The 24,721-nt window shown below is 41.7% G+C and overlaps 1 protein-coding gene across 7 annotated transcripts in view; it reads right to left on the bottom strand.

The window, feature by feature from the left end:
* Positions 1-24,721, bottom strand: part of UNC5D (unc-5 netrin receptor D) — a 682,528-nt gene that overhangs the window by 395,903 nt on the left and 261,904 nt on the right. The gene's annotated exons all lie outside the window — the stretch shown is intronic.

Genomic DNA, 24,721 nt, shown 5'->3' with positions numbered 1-24,721 from the left:
CACTATCTACCTGTAATTCGTAGGATTCAATTCGTAGGAAATCAATTCTTTCCAGAGATTACAGATATTCTCCCTAAAATAAACATAACACTTGGCGCTCTCATAGGATTTTCGGAACAGTAACCAAAATATTGTAGGGTAAGTTTCTAGGAGTTTAGGAAAAATATATTATCAATATCATTTACCCATGCTAGGTAAACACACCTAGCATGTCAAAGAAGTTCACAGTAATGCAAGATATTGTTAGAGTGTAACAGCATGTTTAATATACATTATTTCATTTTCTTTAGAAACATACTGAACTCAACTCTTAGGAGCTGTTCTGAAGAGAAACATTTAGTTAGATTCTGTATTACTGGAAACCACATAATTTTATATTTAACTGTATAATACTAAGGACCAATCATCTCACAGAGAAGGTAGTCTGTATATATGTTGAGAGTTCAGGAGAGGGAAAACCAACTACAGGGACACTTTAAGCGTTTAGAACAGACAGGAAAGAGAAGGTGAGAAAGGTCACTTTGAGAACTTGACTCTACTTGCCATCCATTTTACTAAAGGGACCCATCTACTAGTAAAAAGTGACTTAAATCATCTTTCAAAGTATTCAAATGTCAGTTATTTAAAAGCAAAATAATTAAAAATCAAGTTAATTTCTAAATATTTTCATGTATATTCCTTTTGCTTAAGAAAAAATTCACCTATCGTTTTCAGTAACTTTTTTCCCAGTATAAACTAGTAAAACCTAGAAATGCAGGGTCTCCTATTCACGGAAATATGGTAGAAAGTTTATCAGTTAAAGAAAGAAAATAAGTCTCCATTAAAACCCTTCTAAAGAATTCTACAAACTTAATATAACTTAATATTCTGTTGAATTAAAAAATACCAAAATCTCAGTATTAATAAGAAAGAAAAAATTTAATAACACCCACAACTCTTTTTGTTTTAATGCCATTTGTGGGTTTGGAATTTTGTTGGTTTGTCTAATTCTTGTTTTGTGATTCAAACAACCTAAAGATACCTTGAAATTATTTGCCAACTGGAAAAGCAAATTCAGTAACTGTAAACATAGGACCAACAACGTAAGGAAATTCTAGTGGGTTTTAAAGCATTTGGCTTCCAGACCCACTGTGACACAACATTTCATACAACACACAACCTAGACACTCCCTCTCAGAGAGACAGATAACAGGATTCCTATTTTCAAGACTAGGAACAGACGCCTAACTACAAAGTTAACTGCCTTTTCTTTTTGTCACAGGATTCCTTGACGCATATCTTAATGAAATTCGAGTATAGATAAAAGCAAATTTTCAGTCACGCATATGACAGCTTCTGGGACCCCAAGTTCTCATCCACTGATGGCCAACTCTAGCTTTTCTTAGATTAAGGATGAAAATGCTAGTAGTCCCTTTATATTTCCCTCCTTTGCACCCTGACAAGTTCATTTCTTTTACCTTACATCTTGTCAGTTTAAAAAGATGAAAGATCAGAAAAAGAAATCTAAGCTCTGAAGCAGAGTAATAACATAGCAATCTGTTTCCTTTGACCTAAACTTGAAGCTCTTTCTTTAACAATGACAAGAAAGTGTAAACTTATATTCAGACTCTAGAAAGCCAAGAAAGAAAAGTGCAGCATTCAGGAAACAATGGAAATTAAAGAAAATTAGCTATCAAAATATTTGAGAAGATTTAATTATTGTTTATCTAGTACTTGCGTCATGCAAAGCCATCTACCAAAAGGAAGCTGATGGGCACTCTTGTCCCCTTAAAGCATTACAAGAGCGATGAGAAGGAAACGGGTTTTTTTAAAAAGCTAAGGAACAAGGGACTTGATTAATAAGTATTCCCACATAAGCTAATGAGAGCAATGTACGTAGTCAGTGTCTGGCAAATAGAAGTCTGAGTGTAGAATAAATAAGAAAAAGGAGTTTAAATACTAGAAGCATATGACAAGCTGGGGGGGGGGGGGGTGGGAAATGAGACCAAAGGATACATATGTCACAAAGTAACATTTTGGAAGCGCTTTTTTCCCTTTCCTGTTTGTCTATTTCTGTTGCCCTTAAACCTTAGTCATAAAGATGAGATCACTAGGTAACATTTAACCTAACTCCTGATCTTTGCTTTACTGAATGTACGCAATGCCTTGCCCAACTTGTTGATCCATTTCCTGGATTAGAAGGAGTAAGAATGAAGAATAAGTAGTTAAAGAATGACTGCTTCTCTACCCCCAACTTTCCCCTTAGCAAATTTGCAGGTGGACCACACGGGCAAGACAGCATCCATAGAAAGATCAGGAGAAGCCAGGAGTCTGCATGCAATGGAAAAATGATGAAGAATCTGACCTCCTACCTTAATGATGAACTGAGATCATTTCCCCTTTTTCCCTTTAAAGACTGTCATGGCTAGAGCAGAATCTTCAGAGTTGGTCTCTGGACAAGGGTCCACCTTCTCCCCAGGTTGCCGGCTTTTCTGAATAAAGCATCTGTCCTTTCTACCAACACTTGCCCCTCCATGACTGGCTTTTGAGTGGCAAGCAGCCAAACCTCATTTCTGTAACCATTTTGTCAATCTCCAAATACCACTCCTAGAGGCTTCAAAACAGAAATAACGGAGTTGTGGATCTCCTCCCACAAGGAAATAATTTCTAAAGTGTTGCCTTCTTGGAGTACATTTTGAGTATGTTATGTTACTAGCCACCAAGGATGAGAATGCTGGGGTTCCTTATTTTATGGAAACAAACATATAAAACATCTAGTTTTTAAAAATTAATTAAAATGGAAGGACACCGTGATGGAATGATCTAGAGTGGAGGTATCTTTAAATGATGACATCTCCTGTTTAAGTGAAACAATTTATCAAGCCCAAGCCGACTGTTTAAAGCCAAGTCTGTCATAATAATGGTCATTAATAGTATCTCCCTAAGTCAGTTAATGTTTATTTTGAAAAACTACACATGGTAAATAAATGATCATACCTTCTCTAAAAGAGAGCATGCATCTCTATTTCACTTTCACAAAGGCTTCAAACATCATAAAGAGATACTTTCCAGAAAGGTGTCCTTGCTTGATGATACTTATTATAAAGATACTTTCTTTACCTAAAGTTCACTCAGCAGCCTCAACTATCTGAATGTAAACAAGCAAACGGAAAGCACTGATAACCTCTTAAAAACTACGATTAATGCTGCAAAATTCATGAACTAAGAATCAGGCTATCACCACAGCCTACATGTGCTTAGTTTGCAAGCAACTATAGCTAATTCAACTATTTAAGCACCCAGTGATTAAAAAAATCAAGTAAGGAATGGGGAAAAGGAATGCTACAGGTGAGTGAGCAGAAAGGAAAAGAAACAGCCAAAAAGTTAACAAAATTTTTGTTAAAAAAATAATAAAAGTGATAAAACTGTTCCTAAGAACTCCAGGTACAGAGAGCCACGTGAAGCCTTTTCATGAAATGACAAGCAGGGCTAAACCTTTTAATGTCTCCTGAGGGCCCCCCTCTCTTCCAGAGGCCAGGAGAATAATGTTCATAATGAAACCCTAAATCACCCAAAACGTCTAATGCAGGGCCACTCTCTGATATACCAAGCTAAGGATTCATATAATGTGCTTTAAAGACATCTCTATCCAAGATTATCTGGTGTTTCAGTTTTGGTACAAAGGAAACTTCGGTCATCTAGATATTTCTCTTCCACGAGCCTCCAAATCCTTAATAAAGCAAACGAATAAGGGATTTCTATACTCATGTTTCTGGTGGCTGCCAAAAGGGAGAACATAGAATTGCTAAGTAAGGACATCTCTGGTTACAATAACAACCAACTCACAATTTTAATAAAACATACTATAACATCCTTATAATGGATCCTTTCCCCTGGGGTTATATTTAAGTCAAGTCGAAGCTTGCATGAATAGTGATCTTTTAAATGGACGATATTTACTAATGGTGGAAACTCAAAAATGATCTTCAACAACAACAAAAAAAAACATAAAAACAATCAAAGCTGCACGTAATTTTAACTGAGCATAAATCTTTCATGCACACACCTCAGGTGATGTCTCATGATTCCAGAGTAGATGGAATATCCTGGATTGCAATGTTTAACTTTTGCAGTAACTCAAAGCATCATGTTTGTGGAAGCAGACATCAAAGATACAACAGTTCAGAATTGTATGACTGGAAAAGTTCCCAAGTGTATTAGATTCCTAAGGCTGCCATAACAAAATTCCAGACCAAGATCATGGTATCAACAGGTTTGCTTTCTCCTGAGGCCTCTCTCCTTGGCTTGCAGATGGCCACCTTCTCACTGTATCATTACATGGTCTTCCCTCTGTACTGCACACCCCTGGTGTCTACTGTCCAAACTTCCTGTTCTTATAAGGTCACCATTCAGATAGGATTGGGGCCCATTCTAATGGCCTCATTTTAACTTAACCTCTCTAAAGGTCCTAGCTTCAAATATAGTTACATTCTGAGGTACTGGGGGCCAGGATTTTAATACATGAATTTTGGAGGGATACAATTCAGCTCATAACACTTTGCCCTCTGGCCCTCCAAAATGCATGTTTTCGTGTGCAAAATAAATTCATGCCTACCTGAACAACTCCTAAAGTTTTAAACCATCCGATATGGGATGGGCATCATATGTAAGACTCTAATATCATCTGAATCAAATGTGGGTACAACTCGAGGCTTAATTCCTCCTAAGGCAAAATTCCCCTACAGCTATGAACCTCTGAAACCAGACACATTATCTGCTTCCAAAACACAATGGTGAGACAGGCATAAGATAGACATTTCCTTTTCAAAAGGGAGAAAAAGGAAAAGAGGGGAAAAAAAAAATCACCGGTCCCCAAGCAAGTCTGAAACCTACCAGGGCAAATTCCATTAGATTTTTAAGGCTTGAGAATAATCCTCTTCGGTTTGATGTTTCTGGTCTGGGTCCACCAAGATAGCAGCCCCACCTCCCAGGTTCACTGGGTTGACAAGGTTGACCCTGTCCCAGTAAACACAGGCAGTAGCCCTGCCTTCTGAAACCAAGGAGGGGCAGACTCACTCCCTGGGCCTGTGTCATCTGAGCCCACGGCGGCGGTGGCACCTCTGCCACTCTGAATCACCTTTGGAGTCATCCATCCTTCCCTTTTCTTGAAGGACAAGACATGGTCACTGCCAGACAGCTCTTGTTCATCCAGCAGAGGCTGAGAAATCTGACAAGTCTTCCTTCATTTTTATCCCATGTCTGTCCCCTGTAGCCCAAGCTGGCTGTATTTCTGCTGGTCCAACCCCATCTCTATTCCTAACTTCTGCTGACATGGCCAGCTGGACCTATGAGTTGCACATGTCATCTCTTTATCAAATGACTGCCCAGCCACCCCCTTGGTGTTCTCTTCAGAAAATGCTTTCTCATTTTTTCCCCAACACGGATAGGCTGAGGATTTTATGAGTATCCAAGTCCTGGTTTCTTCTTGCTTCCCAATTCTTTTTTTAAAATCTATTTATTTATTTATTTTTGGCTGCATTGGGTCTTCATTGTTGGGTCTTAGTTGCTGCATGCAGGCTTTCTCTAGTTGTGGCGAGCGGGGGCTACTTTTCATTGCGGTGCACGGGCTTCTCATTGTGGTGGTTTCTCTTGTTGCAGAGTACGGGCTCTAGGCACACAGGCTTCAGTAGTTGTGGCACGCGGGCTCAGCAGTTGCGGCTCGTGGGCTCTAGAGAGCAGGCTCAGTAGTTGTGGCGCAGGGGCTTAGTTGCTCCATGGCATGTGGGATCTTCCTGGACCAGGGCTCGAACCCGTGTCCCCTGTATTGGCAGGCGGATTCTTAACCACTGTATCACCAGGGAAGTCCCACCAATTCTTTCTTTAATTTCTCTACTCTGGCATTTTACCCTAAGAAGCAGGGAGAAACCAAGTCATACCTTCAATGCTTTGCTTAGAAATGTCCTCAACTAATCCCCAACAACATGTACAAATCCTGCCTTCCACAAAACACGAGAACACAATTCAGCCAAGTTCTGTGCAATTTTATAACCAGGACTTCCTTTCCTTCAATAGCATGTACCTCATTTCTGAGTCCTCACTCATTAAAGTGAGGAATCACCACTGGAGTCATCCTTCCCTTTAATGTCCCCATTTCTACCAAGAGTCTCTCCAAGACAGTCTAGGCTTCTTCTAACATGTACCTCAAAAACTCTTCCAGCCTCGACCCACTGCCCAGTTCCAAAGACACTTCCACATTTTTAGGCATTTGGTACTGCAGAACCCTACCTTCCCAGTATCACAATCTCTATTAATCAGGGTTCTGTAAGGAACAGGATCGACAGGATGTACATGTGGTCTCTGCTGGCTTTCCCAGGTCTGCAAGGAGAGCGAGCAGACGGAAGATCCAGGGACAAATTGCAGTTTGGGTCCGAAGGCGGTCTGCTGGCAGAATTCTTTCTTGATCAGGGGAGGTTAGTGTTTATTCTATTAAAGCCTTCAACTGACTGAATGAAGGCCACCTACATTATGAGGGTAATATCCGTTATTCAAAGTCTATCGATTTAAAAGTTAATTTCATTAAACAAGTAAACAAAATCACAGAAACATCCAGAAAAATGATTGACCAAATATCTGGGCACCACGGTCCAGCTATGTTAACACATAAAACTACCCATGACACCAAGTATCATTTCAATTTTATAAGGCATAGGTGTCGGGTGCAGTGCTGTGATCCATCGTGAGATCAGCAATGATGGTGAGGTTCCAAAGACTCTGATAATCTCTGCCTTCTAAGAAGAGTAACTGGACTTTAACTGCTTAGTCATCGAGCATAATAAAAACCATCTGCTGAACCTTAGCTCTAACACTGTGACCTGGGGTTGGATAGTACGGCCTGGGATTCTGTCACTGTTCTCTGCAAGAGTCCTGGGCTAGCAATATTAAGACAAAGTATCCAACCTCAAAAGCAACTAGTTCGGGCTTCCCTGGTGGCGCAGTGGTTGAGAGTCCGCCTGCCGATACAGGGGACGCGGGTTCGTGCCCTGGTCCGGGAGGATCCCACATGCCGCGGAGCGGCTGGGCCCGTGAGCCATGGCTGCTGAGCCTGCGCGTCCGGAACCTGTGCTCTGCAACGGGAGAGGCCGCAACTGTGACAGGCCCGTGAACCACAAAAAAAAAAAAAAAAAAAAGCAACTAGTTCTATGACCCACAGAAAGTCCCTTCACATCATTCAGCTTGGATTTCCTTAACTGCTCAAAGGGTGCATTAGAAGATAAGGCTTCATCCATCTCTACGATGCTAATACTGAGGGTAGCCTCTTCAGACATTTTGGGGAATCTCCACGAGTTAGAAACTGGAAATGCATGATACTTTCATATGGACAATAACGATACTAAATTCACTGAAGTAGGTACTCATTTTGCATTTTTTTTTCTAGTTTTAAAGACAGACATTATTCAATCACATATCCTTACCTGATTCCTTGGTGACAAAGCATAGGCATTCTGACTACCGCTGGCTTTGATCTCATGCAACAAACCAGTCAATAATGACGATTAAAACAAAACCAAGTTAATAATCATTCTGTTGCTGTACCTCAACTCTAAGTTTGAATTTTTATTTTCAGATTCAAATCCCCTTAAGTTTCCCATGGAGTAGGAAAGGTCAAAGACCATTCTCATATTTATCACGAGGAGAAGCTCAGAGTGAGAGTTCTGATGTCTCCACGTCTCCTTGGGTCCCGCTCTGAATCAGCATCAATACAGGGATTGAACGTCTTCTGGCTCCCTGCCCCCCACTCCATGCACTTGAGTTTGTGTTTAGGGGATGGGTCCCGTGAAACAGCATGCCCTGGATGAATCACTACAGCAGAAGGAATTCATTCTGACGTATGCATAACAGGAATTAGAATGTGCCCCTCACAGAGCTCAGCAAATGGTTTTTCTATCTGCTCATGCTAATTAGGAAACTACTGAAAATATTTCCCATATTTAAAACGGCACCTCTCCTCATTGAATATGGCAACCCTGCTATGAATCAAAGCTGAATAATAACCCATCACTGTCAAAGGTAAATTACTGCCTCAAAAAAATTAAAAAAGCAGTATGACATTTAAAGCATTGAGAAATAGCGAGTTCCCCGTGCAATTGCCAAGGTACACACAGTCCTGAGTGAAATCAGCACCATGGCGGCACCAGAGCTGGGGCAGGTCATGTGCAGCTCATACCTGTGACATCAATGCCAACAACGGGGCCCATGGCGAGCAGCCATCGTTTGATCATCTCCCATGTCTACTATGGTTTTTACATATACTATTTCATCGGATTCTTGGAACAACTCAGATTCTGATCATGTCCACTTTACAGATCAGAAAACCAGACCACAGCAAAACCAAAACTGTACTCAGGTTCTCATTACTAGGAAAAGGGGGAATCAAGATTGCCAAGCAAAGTCTGTCTGAATTCAAAGACTTCGTTATTTTCACTGCTCATACCGGCCACGCTACTTGGGAGACTAGCGCTATTTGGGTGGGTGGTACCACAAAGCAGCAAGGGAAGTGGGTCAACATACCGGACATTAATGCAGGATCTAAAATATAAAATTACCTGAAGCTTTCTATGCAGAGTACCTTACCATAGAATGGAGTAATTATTTGCCTTATGTTATAGAAATTAAATGATACTCTTCACATCAAGTCGGTGTGTAACCCACAGAAAGAATATGGTAAACCACAAGATTTCTTTCTAACTCTAAATTCTGAGATTAGAATATATTTCTCTTAAATATATCAATAATCCATTTGTCCATCTCTCAGTAAGGTTATCCTGAAGGTATTCTAGAAACAGGTACTGGCTCAGTCCTACGGTTGTAGGAGAGATTACTATCGTTTATGACCATCGGCGCCAGGATGAACTTTAAGGCAAATAGCAAAATAGATGGTATCAGTCTTTATTTATTACATCACTAACTACCCTCCTGCCTACTCTGTTTTCTGTACATTCAGCTTCTCAGGGTTTTTCTCTCGTGAATTTATAGGTTTTTCCTGTCGTATCAGATAGTCATCCAATGAAATTACATAAAGTATTATGTTGGTGACTTAGAGTGCTACAATCCTAACATCCTTGCTTCAAGTAAAAACAAAACAATTTAAAAGAGGAGTCTCTTCCTTTAAGGCAAATACATTAATGAGTGCTGTTAAGATATGGAGAACTGGAATCAGACCACCTGGTTTTAATCCAGGCTTTGCTAGCTATATTAACATTGAGCAAGTTGTCCAAGGAACTCATAGGGGTGTTGTAAGTGTTAAGCAAGCGATTGAAAGTGCTTAGCATGGTGTCAGGCACATATAGTATGTACCTGGTACCTGATACATGTTAGCTCTCCTTCTTGTAACACTAAACTCCATGCCAATTAAGTCAAGGAGAGACCTTAAGATCTCTAGGATGATCCTTGTCCAAATCATGCCTTACTGCAGGGGGGCCCAACCCCCGGGCTGCAGACCCGTGTGGCCTGTTAGGAACCTAGAGGAGGTGAGCGGCGGGCGAGTGAGCAGAGCCTTCACCTGCAAACAAGGTAAAGAATGTTGGGAGGACCTATTTTAAATAGGAAGGTTAAGGCTGCCTCTCTGAATAGGTGGTCTTTCAAGTGAGACCTGAAAGACAGGGAAGAGGGAGATTGTTATACACAGTCGAGGGGAAAATATTCAAAGCAGAGGAAAGGGCACACTGGTCCTGAGGCTGGAGACAGGTAAGTGTGTTCAAAGCAATGAAAAACTAGAGTGATAATCAGGGAAGAAGAGTGACTCAAGAAGGGGCCATATTAGTATCCTAGAAGCCCAATCATGCAGCCCTGGAGGGACAGGGTATGCCTTTCACTGTAAGGTCAGGAGAAGCCCTCACAGGGTCTAAGCAGGGAGCGATACAACCCCATTTACCTTCTAAGAAGATCACTTTTCTACTGGGTGAAGAATGGCCCTCGATGGTGCCCAGGTGAGAAGAGGGAGACCAGTTAGGAAGCTGCTTCAATGACAGGAAAGAAGAGATGGTGCCCAGCACAGGAAATGAGTAGTAAAGATGAAGAAATAAAAAGGTAATAGAAATATATTTTGGAGCATAAGTGATAAACCTTACTGATAGACTGGGGTAGAGTGAAGAAAAGAGAAAACGGGGGTAACTAGAGATTGTGGCTTGAAGAGCCAGTCGGCCAGCCCCAGTGGAAGCCCAGGCAGTGAGTAGAAGCAACCCCAAGTTTTGGCTCAGTGGGAATGTTTTGACAAGAGCAGAGCAGTTCTGTGGGGTTGCAGGGTTTTTCCTTTATTTTTCTTTTCCTTCTCCCTTCTTAGCAGGCTTTTGACAAGGAGCTTGACACTGATGTCCTGGTGATTGAAATATAAATATGCTTAATTCATTACAGGCAGAGATAAAGGAACTCAAGGAAAAGCTTTCCCTTAAGGGTCATTATCTAGATAAGATTATAGTGTAAATTGAAGCCCGGTCTCTGGAGGTAGCGATCGATTGGCTAGTTCGCAAGCCCCGCTCCACCTCCCCTCATCTGGAGGCAGTGCAAATTTCCTGCCTAGAATCTCTACTCCAGCTGCCCTGTCTTAACCACATTCTGAGCCTCTGATGTCAGAACACCAGTGGAAGTGACTGCCTAAAGACAAAATTAATTAAAACGTTTTTATCTGTTCTTGAGACGCATCCTAGGCTAATATATTGATTTAACCACTGCTCCTGTGAATGGTGTTTATGAATCAATATCTCCTGAGACCGTGGAGGTTGGAGGTAGGTTAAAAAAAAAAAAAAAAAAAAAAACCTTAATTTTTCTTTGTGCCAACTGACCTATTACAATTAATGGAGGGATAAACGTTCATTGGGTCACTCTGTCGGTAGGGAGTTAAACATTGGTGGAAGAACCATACGCTATATATTGCTATTAGGAGGTAAGTAAAATGCACTAGTTCTTAGATAAGTTTCCACCTTTCAAGCCAAACTCCCTCAACAGAAGCCTGCCTTAGGAGTGACCCGATCCAATATATGATTCAGGAAGACCAGCCTGGTGTGTGACATAAGACTAGGACCTACGTCTGACAGGCACACATACACACACCCACTGATTGAGGATTATAAAGATTGACTATCTTGATCCCTTTATGGCAGGTAAACTTAGCAGGTAAACAAATGCTTCTCATTTGGCCACCCTCAGTAAACAGCACTAGTAGTTGGGGGTGAGATGTCTTTCTGAACTTGGGAAGGGTCTTTTGGAAACTGATTAGTTCACAAACCTTCAAGGAGATCTGTATCACCTTGGACTGTGAACTCATGAATCTGAGGTTTACAGGCCTGTCCACCAAGATCCACAACTCCAGATGAGCAGCAACTCTTTCCTGATTCTTGTAGGATTGGACGGCAGCCCTAAAAAATTGGAATTCTGCATTTACCAATGTAGTCACTTTGCAAATGACATTCATTTTTAGATTTAATGTTTGCATCTGTGGTCTCTCCTTTCATAAGGTTAGTTTCTCTATTTCATTATCTAGTACAGAGCATTGAATCTGCACCAAGTTCTTAAAAAAAATACTGCTGAATTAATGAATTTTTTCTTAGGCTTCATTTAGACAACTGTTTTCAATCCTAAGGTCCATATTTTAAGAGGATTTTTAGTGTGCCCAGAACTGGCAAACTAGAAAGCTTGTTATACCAGCAACAAAAAAGTCAGCAGTCCCATCTAGGAATGGGATGGCGATGTAGCAGAGCTCTTTATGGATCTGAAAGTTATATTTTAGAGAAATTTGACTTATTCTGGAACTTTAAAAGGCACAATTCAGAAAAAATGTGGGGAAAGCAATCAAAGGCATTAACTCAAGGTTAGGAAGAAGATGCTCATAATCTGAATTATCTAAAAAGTTAAACCTCTCCCTTGGGAAAAAGTGCAGATTCCTCTAATAGGTGCATCAAAACGCAGCTCAAAGACCACGGCCACCTGAGATGCTAGAGAGAAGATGCCTTGAAAGAATGTCGCTTCCTCCTAAAACATCAGGATTCAGTGACTTTTAATCTGTAGATTAAAAGATGAATTTTGGCTTGTTTTAGGTACAAAGAGACATATATACAGCATGTTCTAACAGCTTAATTTGGTAGACGGTAGGATATATTGGATGGGATAAAGACAAAAGCACGGAATTAGGTTTGAAGTCATACATATTTTAACGAGGATGCTAGAAGTAAGGATGAATAGGGAAAAAGGGATTTGAGGGACATGGAAGGAATCTAATCCACATAGTCTTGTGATTAACTGGATGTGGAGGTGAAGGGGTCAAAAGGTACAGGATGATAATCAAGTTCTGGGCATAAATGAGGAGACGTATATTGGAAAGATGGATGGAATCTTACAATGTTGGGGAGAACTAGCTTTGGAGGAAAAGCTCAAGTTTGATCTTGAAATCGTAAGTTTAGTGTGAATACTGTGTATATGGAAATATCCACCATAAGGTAAGATGTTGCTCTCCAATCCAAGGGCGAGTTTGGAACTCAGTAAATGCTACAGCTGTTACAAAACAAGGAGGCAAGGAGAGAGAGGGAGCAGGTGGAGAAGTGTGTAGTAACAATGTTAGACCACAGGCTTCGAAGATGGAAACTGTTCAGACCACGGCTCCGGCACTTACTGTGTCAACCTGGCTAACGATCCCACCAGCTAACATTTACTGCGTGCTTACTTTGTGTCAGACGCTGCATAAAGTGGTTATGACTACAGTCATAACCAAAAAAAATCTGGACTGTCCATCCATAGAGGAACAGTTAAAACAGTAAATAATACGGAATATTGGGTATTAAAAACAGTGATTACATCTATATCTATAGGCCTGGAGAGAAATTCGCTATTCAGTCTAGCTACAGAGAAATTTAGATAGTATGACCCTAAAACCACAGGTTTTATATATACTCTACCTACCTACCTACATATTTAAATCCAATTTTTCAGGAAATTCTTTTGACTTACTCTTTCACATATACCCAACACTATACATACAAGGTGTGATGGGCTAAACATCAGATTGTTAACACTGGTTATCTTGGAAACTGGAGGGTGCTGGAATGGGATATTTAAAACCAAACCAAACCCCAACTGAACAGAAAGACTCTAGTATATTCTAAAGTTAAATTTAAAAAAAAACCCACAAACAAAATTCTATCCATATTAACATAAAGCCCAATTATTACATATGCATATGGAGGATAACTAGAAGGTAGCATTTTTTTTTTTTTTTTTCCCAGTACACAGGCCTCTCACTGTTGTGGCTTCTCCTGTTGCGGAGCACAGGCTCCGGACGCGCAGGCTCAGCGGCCCGGGCTCACGGGCCCAGCCGCTCCACGGCATGTGGGATCTTCCCGGACGGGGGCATGAACCCGTGTCCCCTGCATCGGCGGGCGGACTCTCAACCACTGCGCCACCAGGGAAGACCGAAGGTAGCATTTTTTAATGAAACCTTTTTTTGTTTTTAAGAAGGTGGTGAAAATCCATTATTTTAACACTTTCTCAATATTACACTTTTCAAAAAGCTATTCCTTATTTTATACCTGAATTCAAAGATCGACAAGGATATATGGGCAGTGAAGAGTTGAGTATTTATTCTAGAATTTACTATTACATTATGCAGACAAACAAATATGTCATCAAGCGTTAAGTATGTAGGGCTTGAAGGGCTAGTACAAATCTACCGTATAAGATGGGGATTTTGTTTCACTGTTTATGTTTTTATGGTAGTCTTTCATTACGCTGATTGTGGCGTTAAGAGCACACACACAATGCCTCAGCGCTGATACCAGGAACCATATTACTCCATGCCTTCTGCTTCCTAATCCTCTGCCCGTCAGATGGGCTGCAAGCGCTTTATTCAATGTTAAAGGTCAATCCCCTTTTCTGGTAGGATATGTTTGCCTGACAAAGTGTGTGCACAGCTTTTCGACACAGATTATTTAATCCACACAACCAGCTAAGAAACTTCGTCACAGATCTTATTAACTTCTCGGGCTCTCCAGTCACCAAAATTACAGATATTCTGACATAACTCCACATCCCCACACGGCATCTCTCCATCTGGAAGTCTAGTTGTCACCTTAAACATATCCACAACTGAAATCCCTAACCCAAGATGATACAAGATCCCGCAACCAACTTGATAAAAATGAACTTATTTACAAAGCAGAAACAGACTTACAGGCTTCAAAAATAAATTTATGGTTACCAAAAGGGAAAATGGCAGGAGAGGGGGGCAGGGGGGAGGGATAAATTAGGAGTTTGGGATTAACACATACACACTACTACATATAAAATAGATAATCAACAAGGACCTACTGTATAGCACAGGAAACTCTACTCAATATTCTGTAATGACCTATATGGGAATAGAATCTAAAAAACAGTGGATGTATGTATCTGTATGACTGAATCACTTTGCTGTACACCTGAAACTAACACAACACTGTTAATCAGCTATACTCCAATATAAAATAAAAATTAAATTTAAAAAAGCTGTCTGGAGTCACTGTTGGTAGACTTTTTTCTCACATCTCAAATCCAATTATCAGGAAATCCTGTGGGCTTTCCCTTCAAGGTATATCCAAATTGGATCTGTTTCTTACCGCGTCCACTGCTCCTACTCTGATCAAAGCACTCATAATTTCTTGCCTGGACAAATCATTGTAATAGCCTCATAACTAGTCCCACTGCTTTCTCCCTTGGGCTCCAACAGTCTGACAGAAGCCAGAGCGATGGTTTGAAAAGGTAAAGCACATCATTTCATGCTCTGTTCAAAACCCTCAACTCCTCATTCCCATATATTCCCCCTACTTGAACTCTCCCCACTTACTTCTCCTACTGTAGAGGCTCTGCTTGAGCTTCTCCTTAAGTGTTATTTGATATCTACATTGCTGACTTCCCCTTTCAGGTTCAAAGATTATCTTCTCAATAAGGGCCACCCTAACTACTCTAAAGAAATGGCAGCCTCTCCTGATCTCCTTCACCTTGCCGTCTTTTTTTTCTTTTTTTTTTTTAATAGCACTTACCACCTCTGGAGTTCTCTATAATTCACTTAGTTATGAGGTTTATTATATGTTTTCTGCCCTGCCTCTGCTTGAATGTAAGCCCTACAGGAACGGGCATCTGTGTCTATCTAATCAGCAATGTATCCTAGCATTCTAGAACAGACCCCCAGATCTACGAGGCTGACAAAAAAATATCGTTTAATAATGATCTGTTTTGCTTTACCATACCATCCCGAACTGAAAGAACCGAACAACGTGAAGACTTTGTCCTTCTTTCTCGCTACCAAGAAACCTCTTCAAGTTTCCTCAGGCACTCCAAAGAACAAGGATCAATCAGGTCCCTGTAATGCCTAAACAAAATAATTCGCAAAATCTAGCCTGAGTTCTTCGTCTAGCTGACAACTTGAACAAAACAAAGCCTTTCTTCTTCTAGAGATTCCAAAATGCCTCAGGGCTGCTTTCTTTAGTTTTGATTTTTCCCTAACTTAGTAGAATTTATTTTTTAAGTGACAAAATGTGTACTGCTATTAATAACTTTGGTTTCCCTATTCTTTGGAAGAACATTGTTTTGATAGTGCAATCACATACCTTCAAGAGCAAATATAAAGAAACCTCTAGTCTATGAAGACCATGGGTTCAACATTCTACATTTAAATCATTAATTTATTATTGAAATAAAACACAATACCATACTGGAAGCTGAAATGATCTTGAATAGACTTTTAGCATTTAACTGATAACTCAGAAGAGACAGTAATAGTTTGTCCGGGATCACCTTTAGGAAACTACGTGGTACCGGTGAGTCGGTGATTAGTGCCTTCCAGAGGACAGAGGAATGGATTCGCCGCATTTTAATGCATATGTTGTTAATGGAGGCTTCCACAGCCCTGGAACTGACACTTCAGCCCCAGTAATCAGCTGATTTCAATTCCTTTGTATCCCTTCTCTAACAAAATACCTTAAGAATCAAAGCCTCTCAAAGACTAGCAACTAATTTATTAGAAATCCCAGGTGATTTCTGTCCCAGGTTTGAGGCTAACCGGGCTTACTGGTTTGTGTGTTTGTATCCTCATCATCAGAAGGCACAAGGAAAGCTTTTCGAAGCCTCTAAGAGCAAACAGTCTGGGTTTGATAGAAAATGCAGCAGCCCAGTACTGAAGATGTTTCTATCAACAACATTCCTCTTTCTGAGCTACAAACACAAATACCATTTCTCCAAGTCTCTCATTCGAAAAAGACATTATGCTCTTCAAAGACTTGCCCTTTATTTCACTCCGAACATTCTCCAAAACCCTCTTCTACAATGACTAGTTTGAGATGTAATTTAAATAAACTCAATAGCTAAGAGTGAAGACTGCAGTGTAATTCAACCAACAGAGCCTTAACTCCCTAATGATCTCATGAAAAGCAGGTTAAAAAAAAAGGGTTGTACTTGACTTTTTGCTTCCTCAGATACCTCACTCACACTTGATCAAAAATGTTTAATGTTATTAACACATCGCAATACCAGTACAGCTTCAGAGCTGCTTATTCAAAAACACTGAAAATAAAGCCAAACTAAGGATCAGAACTCGGTCTATCCTTTCAGAGACAGATATATGCCTATTAAGTCAAGCTCGGTCTTTTGCTTTAAGTGTGATTCCCTTATGGACAAATAACCTTAGCGGCAAGCAGTGAGGGATGGGGACCACAGGCCTTTGTATTAAGAATCTTACTAAGAACCGATGTTGAAGGCTAAGTTTGCTTATATATTTGTATCAGAACATTAAAGTACAATGTTGCAACAATTTTATGCTAACAAGTCACTTTTTGTAGAAGCTGCTAAAGGAAAGGGGGCTTTCATATTTGTGCTTCTAACCTGTGGACTGTTATGTGGATACAGATTGTACTTTTAGGCTGTCGACTAAAGCCTGTATCTCAGCACGTACACTAAGGCCCCTGTGTTGGCTTTCTCATGGCGGCTCACTCAGTTTCTATCACATTGTGCAATAAGCTAAATAAAAATTCAAAAACTTTAAGTGGTGAACCCGTCTGTGTTGATTATTATAATAAGAAAAACTCCAAACTAGAGATTCTCAATATTGCCCTAAGATGTGTCAGTACCTAAGGGCCATGGCGAGGAAGAGCACTGCTAAGTGCATGAATTATGAAATCTGCGTCCAGGTCCTTCTTAAAATGGAATTATCTGTTGATTAAATAAGGCCCTTTATCCATCTTCATTACTGCTGTCAGCTCTGTGGCACAGAATTCAAAATTCCTTATGAATATTTACATTTATCAATGGTCATGTTCAAAGATTATCTTCCTACTTAAACCACTAGTTTGGGGAATAGAAATATAAATAGAAACAATAGAAGTGGTTAATCACTTCCGTCTGTGTGGTCACCAGCAAATATTCAGGACATAGTGGAGTCATGATTTTTATAAGCTGCACTGTATCCAGATGTTACCACTGAGTGCTGATAAATAGATGTTTGGTAAAAAGTACAGAGGAACAATAAGATATTAAATTTCTGGTCCACTGTGAATATAGCTAGTTTTTAGTTTTTACTATTCTTTTTCTTTCCCTGTTGCTTAATAGCCACCCATAACTATCTTTGATTGGGCATCAGAATACCCTGTTTATAGCTCCATTCAAATTTTCCCCCCGAAAACACAAATTCAAGAATAATTCTTTCTGAGCAAAAAGCGACATCATTAGCAGCGGCATCTTTAAACAATGAGCATCATAAAAATCATCTGTGAAGAAAGAAAAGCAGCTGATTTTCAATGATGTGATACAGACTTTGAAATTATGCAGGTAAATACCCAAACGTTATGGAATGGATGAGAAAGGAAAAAAGACAAAAAAGATAAAAATACGATGAGTCTCAGTTTACGGAAGCAATATATACAATAGGAATAATTATTATGGAAAGTGAAAAGGAAACTCTTAAACCTATCAAACAGAAAAAGTAAAAGGCTACATTCTAAGATTTAACAAAATTAGGGCCCCCAATAACTTCAAAATTAAGTGAAAACAATCACAAACACAGACAAATATCCTTTTTTTTTTTTTTTTTTTTTTTTTTTTGCAGTACGCGGGCCTCTCACTGTTGTGGCCTCTCCCGTTGCAGAGCACAGGCTCCGGACACGCAGGCTCAGCGGCCATGGCTCACGGACCCAGCCACTCCACGGCATGTGGGATCTTCCGAGACCGGGGCACGAACCCGCGTCCCCTGCATCGGCAGGCGGACTCTCAACCACTGCGCCACCAGGGAAGCCCACAAATACCTTTTAAAGTACAAAGAAAATTACCTTAGAAGACTAGGAGTGTCTTGCAGCACTTCAGGTAAACCAGAAGGACCCACAAGAGGGCTGCCTGGTCAACAAAATGGATGTTGATAACCATTCAAATGAATGCCCTCCTAGAACGATCACAGAAGGAATGAGATGCAGACGTCAGAGAGATGGGCCTAATTCTAGCAGTAAGGGAGGAAAAATAACAAAGGGGAGCAGAATGGAAGCCAATATTAATGCCAGAATGGGTGATCAAAGCATCCAGACCCTGGGCTGTGAAGCTTGAAAGAAATGAAAAGATACATACGTATAATCCTTCATTTATTTTTCCAGCCTGAGTCTGTGGAGAAAAATAAACAGGAAAGAACTTCTATCAATGGAGCCTGTCTTAATTTGCAGGAGAAGGCATGAATTTCACATGAGGCTCAGCTAGAACAAAAGGTCTTGAAGAAGGCAGGGCGGGAGAAAACAGAAGGGAAACTTGGCTTGGTAACAAACTAAGGGAAGACAGACACTTGTCAGTGGGGTGCTGAGGACAGACATGGCTCTGAGCCTTTGTCACGAGGTTCCAAGTTAAGACCAGAGCGTGTTCAAGTTCTATCACAGGAAATACCCTCTCTCCCATCTGTCTTCATACACACTCCCCGAGTTACATTCCTGGGAAAATACTGAAATAAATGAAAGATCAGATAGTCATCCAATTTTCGAGTTGGAAGAAAATTTTGTAAGCATTTCGTAAGACACTTTAATAGCTAGATGAATAAACTAATACCCAGAGAGGTGAGGTGTCTAGTTGATGTCGCGGCAGAGCCAGGACTAGAGCTCAGGCATCACTTCCTCGAGGATGGGATCTGTGGATCCCAGTACGCCTGCCAAGGCCCACGCCCCAACTCCCTGGTTCTCAAAAGTTGTGTCTGCAGCAGAGTCATTTGGACGCTTGTCTAAAGGGGACCGCAGCGACACTGCTCCTGAGGCACCAGCAAGAGACAGCACGCAGCCCTGAGCCAGGAAGAACCACTCCAGCTCTCACAGCATTGAGACAGGCTGGGACGTGGGACCCTTAGCGGCAGCGCTGCAATGCCTGCACCTGGACAAACATCTCCTCATGCAACAAACTACAAAGAAACGGTAAGGGGCTGAAAATAACTGTGCGCATGCACGGTTGGGGCAAATTCTGGAAAAGATACAAAGAGACCAAAAAGCCCAACTGCCACTTCTGAAGAACAAAAGTCTGGAGCAAAAGCAGGGCACTGCACACGCCACCTGCACTCAACACCACCAAAGGGGTGGGCAAAACACCTAGGCCCCCCCTCCCGCCCCACCCCTGGACGCATCCTTACCCTCACCCCATTTAAGTCATCAGCTCACCCCCCTTGGGGAGCAAGCAAGCAAGGGAACCTGTTATTTGTTCCTCCTCCCCACTGCTCCAGCAGGGGCCCCAGTGAAGCCTCGGCTCAATTTCTCTGACCAATTTCTATTGATTAAGGAGGCCAAGAAACATGGTTGGTAACAGCATCACCACTTTAAATCCAACAGCAGAGATGTTAATTGAGGTCTCTGTGTGTAAGGTGCTGCCTGTTGATGGAATCACAGATGAAAAACACTGCCTTCAAACAGCTTCCAATCCAGTAATACACTTCTTATTTCAGGCCAAGCATCCAGTGGGTACTCTATAAACTGAAGTTGAAAATGATGTTGCTAGAACCTGCCAACTGGTGCTCAGCACACGCTCCACAGTCGAAACAAAGGCTACCTCTCCAAGCATAATATGGGTTGCAAACCCCCTACACGTGCTCACAACAGAAATGAGGATGGGTCTGGTCGTAAGCACAGTGTCAACAGCATGAATCTATGCCACGGTTTTTCAAAACCCTGAAGAACAAGCAATTAGGACCTAGACCAATTTGTCCCCACCTCCCTGTTAAAACAAAATGCAAAACAGAAGGTTCTGTAATTCTGGAAGAAGGTGCCCAACGTGCCTCCCCCGCTTCTCCCACACACCTGTTCAGAGGGGTCAGGCCTGGGCTACGGCTGGGTCCTTTGGGAAGGGCTGTTCAAAGCTAGAGTCATGAGAAGCCTGCAGCTCTTTGAAAGGCTCGAGGCCCCACACACCAAGTACAGAAGCACAGGCGAGCACGACGTTCGAGTCCTGGGACAAAGGCAGCGCAGGGAGGGAGGTGGCCAGGCTCTGGGCGGCTGTGGTCACTGCTCTTATGTCACCTTTGGGGCATGCATGTGACTGCTGTGTGTGCACGCCTAGCAAAAAGGGACAGGCCATGGAGAAAACTAGGTGTGCAGCCATCCCAGACTCACCCTGTTTTGTCTTATCATCTCATCGGGGTGCTATTTTTATTTTGGCCGTGCCCTGCGGCATGGGGCATCTTAGTTCCCCGACCAGGGATCGAACCTGCGCCCCCAGCAATGGAAGTGCTGAGTCTTCACCACTGGACTGCCAGGGAAGTCCCGGGGTGCTCTCATTCTGATGGTCACTGTTAGCATCAAGGGGAGACTCCTGAGTTAAACTCCTCTATTTAACATTTTTATGAATGCTTAGGAAACATAAAACAAAAGCAAATCCAACCACACACATACTCCACTCCTTACTCCTGGATATCCTTTCTTATTCCTCCAAATGTTGAAAGTCCAGATTCAGCCTCCCAAACTCCACTGGGGGCTGGGGGGGACACTGATCTCAGTCCGTTTCTTCCCTACAATTTAATCCCCCATGATTTAAGTAATTCACATAATGAATGACGTCACCCACTGGGACTCAGATTATCAACTCCAACCACCTATGGAGATTTTTATGATTCATCCTTCTGGTGGGCCTCCTTTCCACCACTGTAAAGCAGTTTAGTTCACTAAAGCCTTACATAAAATTTTATTGGGCTTCCCTGGTGGTGCAGTGGTTGCAAGTCCGCCTGCCAATGCAGGGGACGCGGGTTCGTGCCCCGGTCCGGGAAGATCCCACATGCCGCGGAGCAACTAAACCCATGCGCCGCAACTACTGAGCCTGCGCTCTAGAGCCCGTGCTCTGTGGTGGGAGAGACCACTGCGGTGAGAGGCCTGTGCGCTGCAATAGGGGGTGGCCCCCGCTCGCTGCAACTGGAGGGGGCCCACGGGCAGCAACGAGGACCCAACGCAGCCAAAAATAAATTAACTAATTAAAAACAAAAACTTTATTAGTCAGGATAGTTTGTCTTAGCTACTGCAACAAACCATGAAATCTCAGGGACCTCCGACAATCATATTCCTTGCTCACAGAAAATCCAAAGCAGGTCAGTGGGGGTGGGCCTCCGTCCAGGACTCGGGGACCCATAATCCTGCCATCTTGTGAGGCCACCATCTCAACAGGTGGCCTTCAAGTTTGCTGAGGCAGGGAAAGTGAGAAGGCATCCCACTGGCTTTTAACTACCTTGACCCAGAAATAAGGTATCATATTTATGTTCAGGGGCCAGAATTAGTCCCATGGCTTTACCCTAACTGCAAGAGAGACCAGTAAAAATAAGGAAGCACATGGACTATTGAATGTGCACAGACCCTAAGAGAGCAGTAATTATTTGCATATAATAGTAGCATATACATCATATCTGGAAGGATCTTTTATCCATATTCCCATAACCCACATCTCAACAGTTGTCATCTCTCTTTTGGGAGCTAGGAAACATTCTCTTCCGGTGCTCTAATGAGGTGTGGGTAAGTTGAAAATCGTTTAAAAAATCCAAACCAACCAAAACAATGCCAAACAGAAAGAAATTCTTGTTTATGCATGTACTAAGGACCAGAAAGTAGAAAAGAACTGCGGTAAACAATCAGGAAAGGGGTGAGTAGAACATAAAAGGAGAAGTGGTAACATCTCTGATGAACAGATCACATGGATTTGCACCTGAATGTCAATCTCCTACGGTCCAAGTACACACACACACCCCCAAAACACCACCGTTACACTGTCAGTTGTTTGCTCACATGGCAGGCTCTTAATACTCCAAAGCGAATGGAATCTAATTGTTATCCTGGTGGTTTCTCATCTCCACCAATCGGGGTCCTTACTTGAGAATGCTGACTCAAAAAGCTTAGATGTCCTTCACATCATTCTTAGAGCTGTAGAGGGCTCTTGAGCTTGTGAAGGGAACTCTGTCAACTTCTGGATGAGCGCCCCTTACTGTGCAATGGTTGGGAAACAGTAGGAATCTGAGGAATAGGCTCATCACCCACCCATCTTCTCATCGTCCATCCAACCATCCATCTAAACATTCAACAAACATTGAATGCTTGCCCTAGGCCAGGTACTAGTCTAAAGTTTGCTGATATAGCAGTGACTAAAGCTTACAAAAATCCCTGTTTTCATGGAATTTACCTTCTAGAATAAATCTGGATTCCATAGTTTGTAAGACACCTTTCTGGCTGGGCATTTCCTTTCATCTTCCTTTTCTTCCCGACCCCCCACAGGTGAATCAGATAGGCCTATTTCCAGACCCTACACCCTCTTATTCTTCCCACGTTGTCAGTTGAGATTGACCTTTTTCCTTGTAATCGAGGTCATCAGCACATTCGTTTCTTGGAGGCTCTGTCACCAACTGTCAGGGCAATCACACTGAACGAAACACTACCTTCTACAACGGACAACTTGAATATTATTTCCACATCCTGTTTTGCCTGGCTCATTGCTCTGTCAGCGTGACAGGAGGACAACTCAGTTTCACCTCTCATTTCTGTTTGCTACTCACACACCTGTGCCATTGAACCTGCGTGGAAAAGTTGGCTTCCAACACTCCACCTTTATGCCATGCCTTCCATCCCGGTGTCATTATTTACTATCTTTCATTCTTTCTCAAATCTCTACGCAGAGTTTCACGTCACGGTAGGTAACTTATCATGGAAAGATCCAGAGTGAGAGGAAACTTGGGATCTATACTTATCTTGGCAACTAAATACTTGTTACTTTAAGCAAGTCACTTTTCCTACTTTTTTGCTTCAAGAGGAATCTTGGTGCAAATTTTGAGCCAAGAACATTTTCTCCCTCTTTTGTTTACCAAGGGGTGATGGAGAACACACGCTCTATTTTAATTTTCCCAGAATGGTCTATTTTCCACATCCCTTCCCATAAGCAGGCTTATCACTCTTGTTGGACTATGTCTTAGTTTCCATTAAAAACACAAGTTACAGTTCATAAGGTGCTTACCAGGGCATTCTATATTCAGATCAAAAGCTTCACACTTTTCTCAAAGTTGTTTTTTTTTTCCTAAATAGTTCTTTTTCTAGCTTCTTCCCACTCCATTCATCGCAACTTAAGACCACGTACCAACTTACTGCCAATCCTGCCATCCTACTCATGTCTCCAGGAATTATTCATATTCCCTCATTTGTGGACTGCTCTCCTGGTCCGATGCTCACCAAATGCGCTCTCGCTCGCTCTCTCTCTCTCTCTCTCTCTCTCTCTCTCATTAGTGCAGGTTTGAAACTACTGCTGCTCAACTATTATATATAGAATGGATTAACCACAAGGTCCTACTGTACAGCACAGGGAACTATATTCACTATCCTGTAATAAACCATAATAGAAAATATGAAAAATATAGATGTATAACTGAATCACTTTGCTGTACAGAAGAAAATTAACATAACACTGTCAGTCAACTATACATCAATAAATTTAAAAAAAATAAACTACTGCTACCCAACTGTTGTACACAGAATGGATAAACAAGGTCCTACTGTACAGCACAGGGAACTATATTCCATATCCTGTGATAAATCCTAATGGAAAAGAATATGAAAAAGAATGTATGTATACGTGTAACTGAATCACTTTGCTGGACAGCAGAAAATAACAACATTGTAAGTCAACTATACTTCAATAAAAGAAATGTTTAAAAAATAAACTACTGCTCACTCCTGCACTGGCACCCCCCAACCCCAACTACGCCCCCAAGGCCTACACAACACCGACATCCCCTCTTCTTCACTGTGAAGCTTCTCCCGACCTGTGGGAATAGCGAAGTGTTCCTTGAGGTGACCCTCTGGTCTAATTACACAAATCTCAAGACTCGTCTTGCTTCCTTATAGTAGATTCGATCCCTAGTTTCTGCTTCAGTGGAAAACTTCATTTAAACACTATATACTTGAGGTCTGGCTTACGGTCTCCTTACACTTTGCTCTTGTTGCCTTAACTCCTCAAAGACAGAGACTATGAAAATCCGACAGCTCTCCTTGTCCAGCACCGAACCACAAAGCAAACACGGAAGTGTCTGCTTGTTTTAATTTATAGAGCCATCAAATGGTTGGCCGTGATCTACCATAAGGCTTCAATATATTTCACTATAGTGGCAGCTTCCTCTTCTGATAACTCATTGGATCTTTAAATACTCAAACACTGCAGTGCACCATAGCCATCAGGCCAAAATGTGTCCACCAGTAAATGT

The sequence above is a fragment of the Globicephala melas genome, chromosome 21 (assembly GCF_963455315.2).
Source record: "Globicephala melas chromosome 21, mGloMel1.2, whole genome shotgun sequence".
In the NCBI taxonomy this organism is placed as follows: Eukaryota; Metazoa; Chordata; class Mammalia; order Artiodactyla; family Delphinidae; genus Globicephala; species Globicephala melas.
The sequence above is the reverse complement of the archived record's forward strand: the minus strand, read 5'-3'. Positions and strand labels throughout refer to the sequence as shown.